The sequence below is a fragment of the Giraffa tippelskirchi genome, chromosome 9 (genome assembly GCF_054371585.1).
Source record: "Giraffa tippelskirchi isolate mGirTip1 chromosome 9, T2T-mGirTip1v1.2.pri, whole genome shotgun sequence".
Lineage (NCBI taxonomy): Eukaryota > Metazoa > Chordata > Mammalia > Artiodactyla > Giraffidae > Giraffa > Giraffa tippelskirchi.
In genome coordinates, this window is record NC_137283.1 from 131,814,307 (window position 1) to 131,828,907 (window position 14,601).

Genomic DNA, 14,601 nt, shown 5'->3' on the forward strand with positions numbered 1-14,601 from the left:
GAGATTCCTTAGAAACCTAAGACTAGAACTACCATATTACTCAACAATCCACTACTGGGTACATACCCTGAGAAAACCATAATTGGGAGAGACCCATGTACCCCAATGTCCATTGCTGTGCTACACTTTTATTATGATCAATGAATTGCATTACTCAAACATTAACAGTACATACTATGCAACAAAGGAAAGTTCATGGTTCTTAGTTTTGTTTTTGTTTTAGATCAAACTAGAACAAATATACTTCAAAATTTTAAAAAAGAAATTAGAACTGATACGATGAAATCAATTCAGAAATGTCATTCATTAATCAGATTCATTAATATGTGAATCTTAACTGAACATTTGTTTGAAGTCACTTTCACCAATCGTCTCTTACAATAAAAAGTTTTGTGAATTTTTGTCTCGGCCCTCAAGGAACTTGGAATTTAGTGGTTAAAGAATGCTGGTAAAAAGGCAAAAGCAAAATTGATAAAACCTCATTATATCTGAGTTTATATGTGCTTGGTAAATGGAAAGTATTATTAGCAACACTATGCTAAATGACTGCAAAATGCTGATTTTTTCGCTTCAAGTATTTACAAGAGCAAACAGAATATTTGTGAGTTTTCTTGCATATTTATGTGTGTGTTCAAACAGCTGCTGGAGAACAAAGTGTTTTGCTATAAACACTGTCAAATCTCACTTTGAAAAAAATTGTCTATAAAACAAGTATTTCCATAGATATACTGAAGCTGCATAGAATTTGCTTTTAAAGCATAAAACTGAATTAGATGCTTGAGTCAGCTGTGAAGTGTTTTTTCATGCAACTCTCATTCTAAATCTTCACCCTATGGATCAGGCTAAGAGCCTGTACAATTTGGAAGGGAGGAGACAGCATAGAGTTCCAGCAAAGAGCATAACTTTGTACTTATTAGAACATTTATATTCTTCTAAAGGGTTTATTTTTATAGGGAAACTTTTGGAGGAGGATGGACATGGACTGGGATATTTGCAAATACATCATTCAATAAATGCAACTTCTGATTTATCAACCAAACTGATCGAATCCCAGAGAGAATTCACAGTGGCTCACACAAAACACAAAAGATAGTTTGTTTATTTTCCAAGACAGAAAATAAGAACCTACCCAGAGCTTAGGGACGTGGATTTAAGAAGACAGTTAACTCAATGAACTTTAAGAAAATAATGGTTTTAGCCCTGGATGCTAACATTATTTATCTTGTGAAGTCACTAAAACAATAAAAGAGGGGTATCCATTTTTTGTATGTTGTTTTTGTTGTGTTTTGCTTTTTCCATGTTTTATACTTTTGTATTTTGACAAAAGGAAGTTTTCCACTTCTTCAGACTATGACTATACCCTAAGTTCTAAGATGAGTCTCCTTCGAGAATATTTTGAGCACCTTTGTGTGTCCAGCCAAGGCTGGGCTCAGAGAATACAGTGGCACAAAGTAAACCAATAAACAGGTTTCTTCCATCGTGGAGCTTCAGTTCCAGTAAGGGAGATAGACCTTGGGAAAATAATGATCATGTAAAATTACACATGGGAAAAATATGGCATAATTAGGAATTATAATGGGGAGTTGTTTAGAAACTGTTAGGAAAGATATCAGAAACTTTAAGATATAAGGAAGAAAGATTTGTGAAAGAGAGGAAGGTATGAAGAGTGGAGGAAAATTAAGGGACAGGGATTTCTAGGCAAAATCCTGAGGAAAGGAAAAGCGGAGCCTTGTTTTAGAAGCCGACTGAAGACAATAGTCTTTGAATATGATGAAAGAATATTATATAAAATAGGATAATTTAAAATTTTAACCTAAGTGCAATGGTATTCCCATGAAAGATTTTAAGAGGAGTGACTTGATCAGATTTGCATTGTAGGAAAATCCATCTCATTGAAAATGGATTGAAGAAAGGCAAAGGGTAATCAGGAGCTATTTAAGAAGCCATTGAAGAAGCTATTGCAAAGGTCTAGACATTAAAAATGCCTGTGGCTTGGTATTGGCACTAGGGAGAAACATATGGATCTGAGATTAATTTTGGAGTTAGAATGGTGTTTGGTGATGGAATGCATCAACAATGACTCCTAGCTTTCTGGATGAGACGCTGAGTGAGTAAAATAAAATGTGTTGAGCTAGAGAGAACTCAGGAGTAGCTAACTCAGGATGGCTGTTAGCGGGATGGTGGTGGTGCTTGGACCCTGGAAATCACAAGCTCTTCTTTGGGTGAATTAAGTTTGAGATGCTAGTGAGAGACATCTAAGTGGAGGTGCCAATATGGTATTTGGATAATTAAACCTGGACCTTCAAAAAGTATCTGGCCTAATGATATAACTTCGGTATTGTTGACTATGCAGATGGTATGTAAATATCTTAGAAGTAGATGAGATTACTGGGGATTATTTAGAGATTATTTGAGGATGAGAATGAAGTAAGAACAGGATTTAAGATCAAGCCCTAAGGAATTCTAATACCTACTGATAAAAACAAATGAAAAAAGAGCAAAGTAAATGAATGTGACTTTTTCTTTTGGCTAGATCTTCTAAGCCAAAGGAAGCACAGTGTAGAACAGGACTTTTTTTTTTAAACTATCTGTTTCATCATTAGAAATAAGAAATTGTGTAGCAGTTCTTAAGGAGCTGGACCCATGGGGAACAGCATCTTTCCTACTGTCATTATGTGCATCAAAGCATACATGAGTCCCTTCTGATATTTTTGTTTGAGGGCCATAAATACAAGCTCATGCTCTTTGCATAGCAATTAATTTAGAGATTTGTTATACTTTTATACTTTGGATTGTCAACAGCAGACACAGAGGTTTTTAAATTTGTTTTCTATATTATAAACACCTCTGTTTGGGGGTAGTTGGCAATTTAAGGCTCTAAATTTAATTTTCAGTGACTTAAAAGCGTTTTGCATTTCCTCTCCTTTACTTCTCATTTTGAATTTGCATACAGGCCTGCCAAAGAGACATCTAGTTTATAGGCTTGGTTTTGGAAGCCAGGCAGGAGAGAAGAGAGGAGATAATGAACATGTGCTCTGCTGATATTGATGAAGTGAGGTTGGAGGAAGCAGGGAAACAGTCTATTTTTCCCCAACTGCCACCCCCTCAGTGATTATTTTGGGCACCCTTATGTTAGTATATACTAAATAAATGCCCTAACTATAATAATTATTTTTATCATGTGATTTTGAAAACCTCTAGGATGATTCCAGATTTTTCTACAAGTGGAGCATAAAAAAAATTAAAGCAGCTTGTGGATACTAATTTTAAATGGATAATGGGTGATATTTCTATGCAGATTGAAAGGACTAGACATTCTGTGACCAGGGCAGTGTCCACCAGGTCCTCAAAAAATAATTGAAATGCCAATAGTGGGGACCTGTATTTTGGGGATATAAACTTAAAGTTAGATAAAGAATCTATTCATACTAGCCCTACAGATGATATTTTGCTGAACAAAGATCATCTAGTCAAAGCTATGGTTTTTCTAGTAGTCATGCCTGGATGTGAGAGTTGGACTATAAAGAAAGCTGAGCACTGAAGAGTTGATGCTTTTGAACTGTGGTGTTGGAGAGGACGCTTGAGAGTCCCTTGGACTGCAAGGAGATCCAACCAGTCCATCCTAAAGGAAATCAGTCCTGAATATTCATTGGAAGGACTGATGCTGAAGCTGAAAATCCAACATTTGGCCACCTGATGTGAAGAATGGACTCATTGGAAAAGACCCTGATGCTGGGAAAGATTAAAGGCAGGAGAAGAAGGGGACGACAGAGGATGAGATGGTTGGATGGCATCACTGACTCAATGGACATGTGTTTGGGTAAACTTTGGGAGTTGGTGATGGACAGGGAGGCCTGGCGTGCTGCGGTCCATGGGGTTGTAAAGAGTTGGACATGACTGAGCAACTGAACTGACTGAATGAATTTATCCATTTCAAGAAGTCTTTCTTGCTCAGATACAGTGTGGTCAACTTCAATTTACTGTGCATATAGTAGTTAGAGATTTGGTTTAAAAAATATATTTGGGGGCGTTTGAGAAACTTTGAATGCAAATGCCTTACTTTGAGTCATTGTGGTAGAAATGTCATGTCCTCCCTGATGTATCTGTTAGTGTCCTTAACAGAAATCCATGTCATAGTGGCAGTTATTTTCTTATGTATATTGTTTTAGATTATTGAGAATTGATGATGTAATCATACCTTAATAAGGTCAATGATTATCCTTTGTCTGAAATTCAATAAAATCCTATAGTGCTAAGATGGCACTTGTTCACTATGGCTCGTGGAGTCCTTATTTTAGCCAGAATATCTGCACACAGAGTTGATATTCTAAAAGCAAAACTTGCTAAAGACCCATTGGAGTATGTGCATTTGCTGCTAAGTCACCTCAGTCGTGTCCGACTCTGTGCGACCCCATAGATGGCAGCCCAGCAGGCTCTGCCGTCCCTGAGATTCTCCAGGCAAGAACACTGGAGTGGGTTGCCATTTCCTTCTCCAATGCATGACAGTGAAAAGTGAAAGTGAAGTCGCTCAGTCGTGTCCGACTCTTAGTGACCCCATGGACTGCAGCCGACCAGGCTCCTCCCTCCATGGGATTTTCCAGGCAAGAGTACTGGAGTGGGGTGCCATTGCCTTCTCCGATGTGCATTTGCATCTGGTTTATTCTGTTTCCTGTGATATTCAAAATACTTAAATGTTCATCTTAGTCTGTTTAGAATGAACAAAGTAAACAATTTTTAACATGAGCTAAGTAGAAAATGTACTTTTTCTGATTAAAAAAGTAGAAAGGAAACTAAACCAACCCTTAAGCCTCCAAAAATATCCATTTATTTTTGGAGAACCAAGCTGAAAAGAGGAAAACTAAGCAACAGTATAAGACACATTTGAAAAGCTGGGTAGGACTAGAATAAGTGCCCCCCCCCTTTTTTATTCTGAAAACTGGATTTAGCATTCTTTTTTCCCCCAGTTTACAAACATTGTTTTGTCTAGATGGCTATTAATTCAAATTGGACTGATTTTCTAGTTCTATAAAACTCTTCATCTGCATCATGGATCAAGAGCATTAAGTTGCTTCCTGCAGTGCACAGCTGGAAATCATTCTCTTCAGCAACAATTTGTTTTGTCCCATTTTTGTTTTATACCAATGTGTTCCTACACACCCACATAGCTCAGGATTTCCATCAAGTATCTTCCTTTCTTCCTTGACAAGTCTTAGAACATTTTAGATTGGCAGGTTCTCTTTTGTCTTTCAAATGCTGAATTACTTGCAAACGTCTCTGTTTGCCTGCATGAAATTTTAAAAAAATGCTCCACAGACCTAGAGACTGAAATGGAAAGTTAGAAACACTCAAACAGACAGTTTTCTCTTATTCTTTTGAGAAGAGAGAGATGCTTAGCATAAGCAAGCAAGAGAAATATTGTGAACCAAGACTAGGATGACAGAGAAGTAGAGAGAAGGAGAAATGTGTATGGTATTATTGTAAAAAATATGTGATGATTTTTAAAAGTTATTTATAAATTGAATATATTGGAGAGAATTCATTGATGGGATGATTTTCCCATAGCCAACTCTAGGTACTGTCTGTAATCAATTACATTAATGACGACTGTTGTGAGCTGGACTGTAGATGTTAACAAGAAACATTTGAGAATTCAAAATACATATATTAATATATAAATATGTTTATCAATATCTCTGAATGTTAGTTAAAAAAATATTGTAATATGCTAGGCACAGGCAGTGAAGACAGCTACTCGACAATATTCATTTAGTTTAAACTGATGAAACAAGAAAATGTATTTAGGATTTCTTTTAGCCAAACTACATTAGGAAGATTTTAAGATATGAATTAGATCACTGTCATTTTAAAATGCTGGTTTACCAAACTTCACACAAACGTAATCAAAATAAAGAGCATGTTGGAAACAAAACAACTTGGAAGGAAAGTTTCACCAGGAAACATTTAAAGTGACACTGTGGCCCCTTTTGGACATGACCATTAATCCTCCTTGGGTCTTTGGGTAAAAGTTGATTATTTTCACTACTATTGTTTTACAATTTATCCTAAAGATGTTTAGATGGAGTAACTATATATATGTATATATATATTTATCTATACTGTTACTTTTAATAAAGTTGTTTTCTCAATCTTCCTATCTTCACTGTATGTGTGTGTATGTGTATGTGGAGACATAATATATGATCTTTATATCCCTCTGACTTCTTGATCACAAGCAACAGAAATCACCAAAACTGTTTAACTTAAGCAGAAATATATTTGAAATCTATCACAGAACTGGCACAACTGCTGGAAAGATTTGAAAACCACGCTTAGAAGATGATGAACCTCAAGGTGATTCCTACGTTTCACTGCTTGAAGAGTCTAGTCAGGGTCCCTTTGTAGACATTCCTGTCATCACTTCCTTTCCTACTCATACTGGTTCTATCTTCTCTTGCACTATTATGATCTTATTTTCCTTTTCTCCCCAACTCTATGCGTCAGGTACTCCAGAGTTGGAGCCCAAGGCCAAAATCATGTGCACAAATTGCCCAAACTGCTAGAGGGAGGGGAAAAGAAAGATCTCCTTGACTTCCAGATCCTTGGCAAATGGTAGAGTACTTCATACCTTTTGAGTACAGTGCCGGTTAGCTAAGTATAATGAGAACATTGTACAATGTACTGAGTACAATGAGTACTGAGTACAATGCCAGTTAGCTAAGAACAGAAATGGAGGCTGGGTGTTGGACAAACAAGAGTGATAGAGGTCTACTGCATTTTTAAAATAGCTTGGGTTTCTTGAATTATTTTACTGAGCTAGGGTACCAAAACAGAGTTCTGTATTTTTACTAAATCAAGGATCTGATTAGTTTAATAGTTTGTTTTGTTTTTTTTTTTTTGCCAGATTTCTCTCCAGGAAGATTGTAAAAATGCATAAGCACATGAATTTATTCTCATTAAATAAATTTAAATTTGAGTGCTATTATATGCTAGGTAGCGCTATCCCTGTATTCAATAATGTTATAGACTAGAGATCCACTGTAAAAGATATTAAAAGTTTCAGTGTGATAAGGGTTATAATAAAATATAAACTAAGAACTATGTAGACACCGGGAAGGAAATAACAAATTCTGTGTTGCAAAGTCAGGAAACACTTTCACAGAAAAGTGGATATTTGTGGGGGGTCATGCAAGATGAGTAGATGACCATGTATGCAAAAAAGGGAAACATTCTATGCAGGATGGACAACATAATGTCATGACAAAGAATTTTCAAAACATCTGATATATCTGTAAACAGTAAGATGTCAGTACTCTGAACATGTAGGGAGATATTAAAGAGGATGGAAACAGTTGAATTTCCTAGAGCGGTAGATAGTGGCCTGATTACAAACATTCAGATTATCAAGAAATTTGGCTGCTTATCTTATTAGGCAACCAGCAACTCACAGAGGTTTAAACAAGAAAATGATGTGAGCAGACTTAATTTTAGGAACATAATTTCCCTAGAAGTTTGGTAGATGAATGGAGGTGGAGTCATGAAGGAAGGCTAGTGTGAGTGATGTTGCATTGGATGTATGGTGAGGTAGTATTAATATATGCTTATCTGAAAGTAAGGATAGATAACATTAAGCTGGAGACAAAATAATTCATTGGAAGCAGAAATCTTAGAATTAAGGTTAGAAGTAAGACATATTTATTCTTAACTACCATATTAATATTTTCTGGTTTCTATGCAATAACATTTTATTATTTTGTGTTCATTTATTTAGTAAGAATGACAGATTTGGAGGATAAAGATTATTGTGAATCAGTTATCAATGTTTTTGGTGATGGTCTTCATGAAGTCAGTTAATAGGGAGGAGCACTTGGAAAAGTTGGATGATTTGACTTTTTAAAAAGTTATGAGTGACGGTGAGAGGAGCCAATTTATAAGTAGCGTTTAGAAGCCAGAAGGAGGCTGTTTTTCCTCTCCCAGTGATTCTAGGGATCCACTGGGGAGATTTATGGAAGTGTGATTGTCAGAGGCAATCAAGACTTCAATTACAATAAGAAGGTTGAAGGAGTGCTTTCTTAAAATGGAAAATTTGAAGTAGATTATGGACTTGTAAAACTGTGATGGAAGTTGGCTTGTGGTGTGCATATAGAAGAGAAAAGGAGAACTAGATGATGCAAATCTCAGGAGTGACATAGGAGGAGAAAAGGATTTTCATTTAGATAAGGAAGGGGAATGAGACAGGGTGGATCTTTAATACTGAAATTAGTTCTAACTTATTTGGGTTTGCAATAATTGTGTTTGAAAACCACCTGTGCCACTTAGGTTCTGGGAATTATTTTCCTCATTGGTAAAATTCACATTTGAGATAGACTTCTTTTTCCTACTGGGTAACAGCATTCTAGATCATCACCTAAAGAAACATTGCCTAAATCCTAAGGAATGAGTCTGAGTTGTGCCACACCATAGATCACTTACTGATACATTAATTGCATTTCTCTCTGACTCACTTGTAGTTCTTCAAAAGACAACACTTACATATTAAACATGATGCTAAGTCAAAGTTCTTCATTTTTATGAAATAAAAACTGGAAGGACTGTAAAGCTGTATAAGGAAAATAAATTAACCTCCTAATTGCCAGCCAGTAAGTGTCTTGGAGAGACATTCTACTGTTTGGCTAATCCAGTGCTTGCTTTCGCTCAGTTTTTCTGATTCTGAACAAAACTGAAAAGACTATTTCCCTTTATACTATCTAATCAGATTTTCTGCATTTGATTTGAGAAATGTCAAATTGAAATTTTATTGTTACTGGTATTGATAACTTATAAAACCCAAATAATGACATAAATCATATATATAGAAATGTATATATATGTGTGTATGTGTATATATAGTTATCACAGATATAAACTTATATGTGTGTGTATATATAGTATTTTTATATATGGCCAAATTTTAAGAAAAATTTTCCCCACGTAGAAAAGTTGTAAGAATCATACAATAAACATCCATATACTTAGCCTCTAGATTCTAAAATTAGTATCTCTGTATATGCTTTATCATACTTTTGTTCATTCATATATAAGTATCCATCTTTATACTTTGATCTGTTGCACACTTTGTGCCAAGCACTTCATCATGAATATCATAAATTAAGTTTAATATTGGTTTACTTTTTTATGGTAGAATTTACACACAGTAAAATGCACAAGTGAGTGCAACACTTATTCATCGGTTTTAACACTGAGTTTTAAAATACATATATATATCTGTATAATACAAACTTAAGAATATTTCCATAAGCCCAGAGATTTCTTTTATGCCTCTTCCCAGCCTCTTCCCTTAAAGTCAGCCATTTTTAACATTCTGTTTTATTTTCACAATATGTTTGCCTGTTCTAAAAGATCACATAAATGAATAACAACATATGAACTGTTTTGTAAACTGTTTTGTCTTTTATTTGGCATAATGCTTTTGAGATTCATCTTGTTGTGGCATATATCAATAGTTTGATCCTTTTTAATGCTGAATAATATTCCATTGTATACCACAATGAATTTCTGTATGAATTCCATTGTATACCACAATGAATTTCAGTATGCATTCTCCCATGGATGGAAACCTGAGCTGTTTCTATATTTGGCTATTATGATGAAAGCTTTTATGGACATTCTTGTATAGGCCTTTTCATGGTCATATACCATTATTTCTCCTGAATATTTTCTTAGGAGTGGGATTTGAGGGTCATGAGGAAGATCTGGGTTTAGATTTACTTAAAAATGCCTGCTTTCTAAAGTGGTTGTACTAATTTATACTCCTAACAACAATGGAGTGGAATTCCAGTTGAACCCCAAAACATTTAAACATTTGGTACGGTCAGTCATTTAAATAATGTACTGCTTAATGTAAAGCATAAGAGCCTTTCTGATTTGTGTGTCCATTTGCTGTGATCCCTTCACCCACTATTGCTTTGCTCTAATTGTCATGTCTTACATTGTACCTCCCGTAGGGTCGCAAAGAGTCAGATACAACTGTACAACTGAGCATGCACACATGCAACATTACAATGTTTCTTAACATTAATATATATTTAAACTTGGGAAAAATCTGTTAAATTATATTCAAGTTTAGTTATTTGATTCTGACATTTTTTGCTAATCTCATGTAACGATTTTTTTTTTATTCTAGATATTGCATTTTTTGGTTTTAAAATGTATATTTGGTATTTTTGTAGTTTCTGTTGACTTCATTTTTTATTATAAGCATTTGTGTGTATATGTCTGTGATCATAGTTATGAAAGCTGCTTAAAGTTGTTTGTATACTAATTTCAACATCTGGTTGATACCAGTGTTGTTTTCCATTCACTGCCTTTCTGATAAGTATGGGTGGCATTTTGTTGTTTCATTGTATATCTGATATCTCTTTTACACAGTTGCATTCTGAATGTTATAAACAGTCCATGGTAGAAAACTCGGGATTCTGTTATGTTCTTTTGAAGAATAGTCATCAGTCTTTTAGTTTTGTGTTATATTAGTTACTTATCTCAGAGAAGGCAATGGCACCCCACTCCAGGACTCTTGCCTGGAAAATCCCATGGACGGAGGAGCCTGGTGGGCTACAGTCCATGGAGTCGCTAAGAGTCGGACACAACTGAACAACTTCACTTTCACTTTTCCCTTTCATGCACTGGAGAAGGAAATGGCAACCCACTCCAGTATTCTTGCCTGGAGAAGCCCAGGGACGGTGGAGCCTGGTGGGCTGCCGTCTATGGGGTCACACAGAGGTGGACATGACTGAAGCAACTTAGCAGCAGCAGCAGCAGTTACTTATCTGGACTCCAACTCCAAACTTTTGGCATGCCTATGGAATGCAGCAACTATGATCACTTGTTCTGATCATTTGTTCATTTATTCCCAACCAGTGAACTTGGAGCCTGCCTAGGGCATATATGTATATCTGGTACTGATAAGAGACTTGGGAAGAATTTATATGCATATTTTGAGGTTCCTGTGGCTTTCTATTTTCTAGTATTTCTTCCTCACTTTATAGCAGCTGTAATTGTTCTTAGTTCTGTTTCTGGTTCTTCAAGACAGTAAAGTTAAAAAGAAAGTGAAATGTGGGTTTGAGTTTTAGTCACCTTGCATGTGCAGTCTGAGACATCCATTATCTTCCTTCTAAGCATATACATCCCTCCTGGTTTACTTACCTGTTTTGGGTTGCTCTTCAATGTCTTCAAGTATGAAATTTTAAACCATGTTTTTTGTTTAGAATTCATAGCTGTTATCTGTGAACAGTTTAACAGTAGCTACTCCACGATTGGTCTTCCCTGGTGGCTCAGCAGTAAAGAATCCGCCTATAATACAGGAGACGCAGGTTTCATCCCTGGATCTGGAAGATCCCCTGGAGAAGGATATGGCAACCCACTCCAGAATTCATGCCTGGAAAATCCCATGGATGGAGAAGCCTGGCAGGCTACTGTCTGAGGGGTTGCAAAAGAGTCAGACAGTGAGTGACAAAACAACAACTCCACATTAATAAAGTAGAATCTCCATATGCAGGTTTTAAAGATGTCTCTGCCATTTGAAACCAACATGTGGGATTTTAAGTTAGATCATCAAGATCATGCAAAATTGCATGAATATAGCACAGTGTTTGAGCAAGCAAATATAGCCTAAAAACATTCAAATAAAAACAGTGAAAATTTGGCACATTTCTAAATGTTTACCATATGATAGCAGAATTTCTATTTTTCACATTACATAAACTTAGCCTTTTTCTAGATTATTTACTAAATGTATATATTACAGAACAGTATGTTTTTTATTCTCTAGTGTACATATTCTAATCTCTAATGAAATATACATTATAGTGAAAATAAATATTATTTGTTTTTTGTTTAGATTTGGTTTTTTAAGCTACAAATCCATCTACATTTACTTAGTCTAGATACTATTCAGAAGAAAAATGTCAGTCATAATTGTGTGCATAATGATGACTGGCTTTTATGTCATTAACATTACATGACCTCAATTTGAATTGAGGTTGTAAGTCAATACTCTATAAAGGTTCACCATTTACTTGTAGTTCATTTACACTTGCAATGTTTATATAATCTTTAAGTAACCCATATTGCATATAGCAATAAATATTACTCTGCTGCTTTTGAGTGGAAATAAATAGGTACAGTCTAACAGATTTAACTTATAATGAAGTGGGCTGCATTCTATAATACAACCTGTTGAAGATTCAATAAACGCTCAGATATCAACTGACTATTCAAATTGGTCATTAGCAACTAATTGGAGACTTTCCTTGACCAGTACACTTTACTGATTTTTAAAAATAAACAACAAAGTAGCTAATAAAATTTCAAAAGGCCACTGTTCCTTGACCACAAAGCAAGGCAAGTACATTATGAAGAGGTTAATTTCGAGCTCATGATCAATAAATGTAACAGAAACAAGTCAATGGAAAGAACTGAAAGATAGCAAATGTAAATTTTATTGATGTCTTTAGTTTATGATTGGAAAACTCTATGAAACAACAAAGGGGTGGAGGCTGGATAAGTTATTTCTTTTAACAAGTATGTAAATTGATAAGCTCTGCTGAGAACCAGGTTTTGGCTCTTATTTAAGCCCCAGTGAGAATTAGCCTTCTGAGTTAAAGAGCTAAGTTCAAAAATTAGTTATTGGTCTTGCTAATTCACAACTTGATGCATATTGTTTGTCTTCTTTGAGCTGCATTTTCTTCACTTATAAAGTGGGACTAATAAAAAGTACACAATGGGGTTAGTGTGGATTAAATCATATTATTTAATGAATATGAAATAGCTTCTTAATGTTACCTCTATACCCATAATCCTTTCATAACCATGTAATTTTGCTCACATTTTATATATTTCATATGTGAGAAATTTAGGATATAATTCAGTTCTATATTTTAGAACATAACAATGTATAGAAAAATAATTTTCACCAGTCACCATCTCCTTTTGGCTTCCTCCCATGATTCCTCAGATCTGAAAAACTCCAGGCCTAACCAACTCCAATTAAGTCTCACAGTTCAGTTCAGTGGCTCAGTCGTGTCTGACTCTTTGGGACCCCATGGACTGATGCACACCAGGCCTCCCTATCCATCACCAACTCCCGGAGTTTACTCACACTCATGTCGATTGAGTCGGTGATGCCATCCAACCATCTCATACTCTGTCATCCCCTTCTTCTTCTGCCTTCAATTTTTCCCAGCATCAGGGTCTTCTCAAATGAGTCAGTTCTTTGCATCAGGTGGCCAAAGTATTGGTTTCAGCTTCAGCATTATTCCCATAGGGCTGCACCAAAGCAGGGCATGGGGAGTCTCACCCATACCTTCAAAATGGAATCCAAAGTCAGGGTCAAGGTCAGGACTAGTCAGAGGTGAGGGAGACAAAAATCACAGAGTAAACCTGACAGTGTCCTGGGGCCATTTTAGAGTTATTGGCTCCTGCCTGAGATGAATTGTATATAAATAAAGTGGTTTTGTTTGTAGAAGCTTGTTGTTCAGTTGCTCAGTCATGTCCAACTCTTTGTGATCGCATGGACTGCAGCACACCAGGCTTCCCTGTTCTTCAGTATCTCCCGGAGTTTGCTCAAACTCATGTTCATTGAGTTGGTGATCCCATCCAACCATCTTGTCGTCTGTCCTCCCCTTCTCTTCCTGACTTCAATCTTTCCAGCATCAGGGTATTTTCCAATGAGTCGGTTCTTTGCATCTGGTGGCGAAAGTATTAGAGCTTCAGTCTCAGCATAAGTCCCACCAATGAATATTCAGGATTGATTTCCTTTAGGCTTGACTAGTCTGATCTCCTTACTGTCCAAGTTACTCTCAAGAGTCTCCTCAGCACCACAGTTTGAAAGCATCAGTTCTTTGGTGCTCAGCCTTCTTTATGGTCCAACTCTCATATCTATACACACGATTACTGGAAGAACCATAGCTTTGACTATACAGATGTCTCTGCTTTTTAATATGCTGTCTAGGTTTGTCATAACTTATATGTGTATCTGTGTCTATATATGATCACATAATCTAATAGATTAGAACAGTTACAAACTCAGTCCTCTGTCAGTCACTCAGCATCCACATAAACTTTCAGAATAAAGTCCATACTCATATAATATTCCCTCTGCCTGGCATGTTTGCTTTTTTCCCTTCATTTTCTATACCAAATACATTTCTATTTTTCCTCCAAGATACAGTTCAGGATCACTTCCCACAGTAAGCCCATCTTAATGGTATTTTCATTCTCAAATCTTTTATGGTATCTGATGTTGTGTGTGCTCAACATGTATTTTATAAAATAATAATTGTACAGCTAGACACAAAACTGGAGTAGGAAATGGCAACCCTCTCCAGTATTCTTGCCTGGGGGATCCCATGGACAGAGGAGCCTGGCTGGCTACAGTCCATGAGGTCGCAATTGAGTCTAAGCAAAATAAACAGATGCAAAATAGTGATGAAAAACAGAAGAGAAACCTTGTTTATTTAATCACATATCATTTACTAGCATAGAGAATTTAGTGTGTAAAGGTAGATAGAGTATGTTCTGGGATGAGCCAATTATTTTAAAAATTGT

General features: G+C 35.9%; 1 protein-coding gene across 1 annotated transcript in view; it reads left to right on the forward strand.

Annotated features, from left to right (window-relative positions):
- LAMA2 (laminin subunit alpha 2) overlaps positions 1-14,601 on the forward strand; it is a 653,829-nt gene that overhangs the window by 134,957 nt on the left and 504,271 nt on the right. The window lies entirely within an intron of this gene.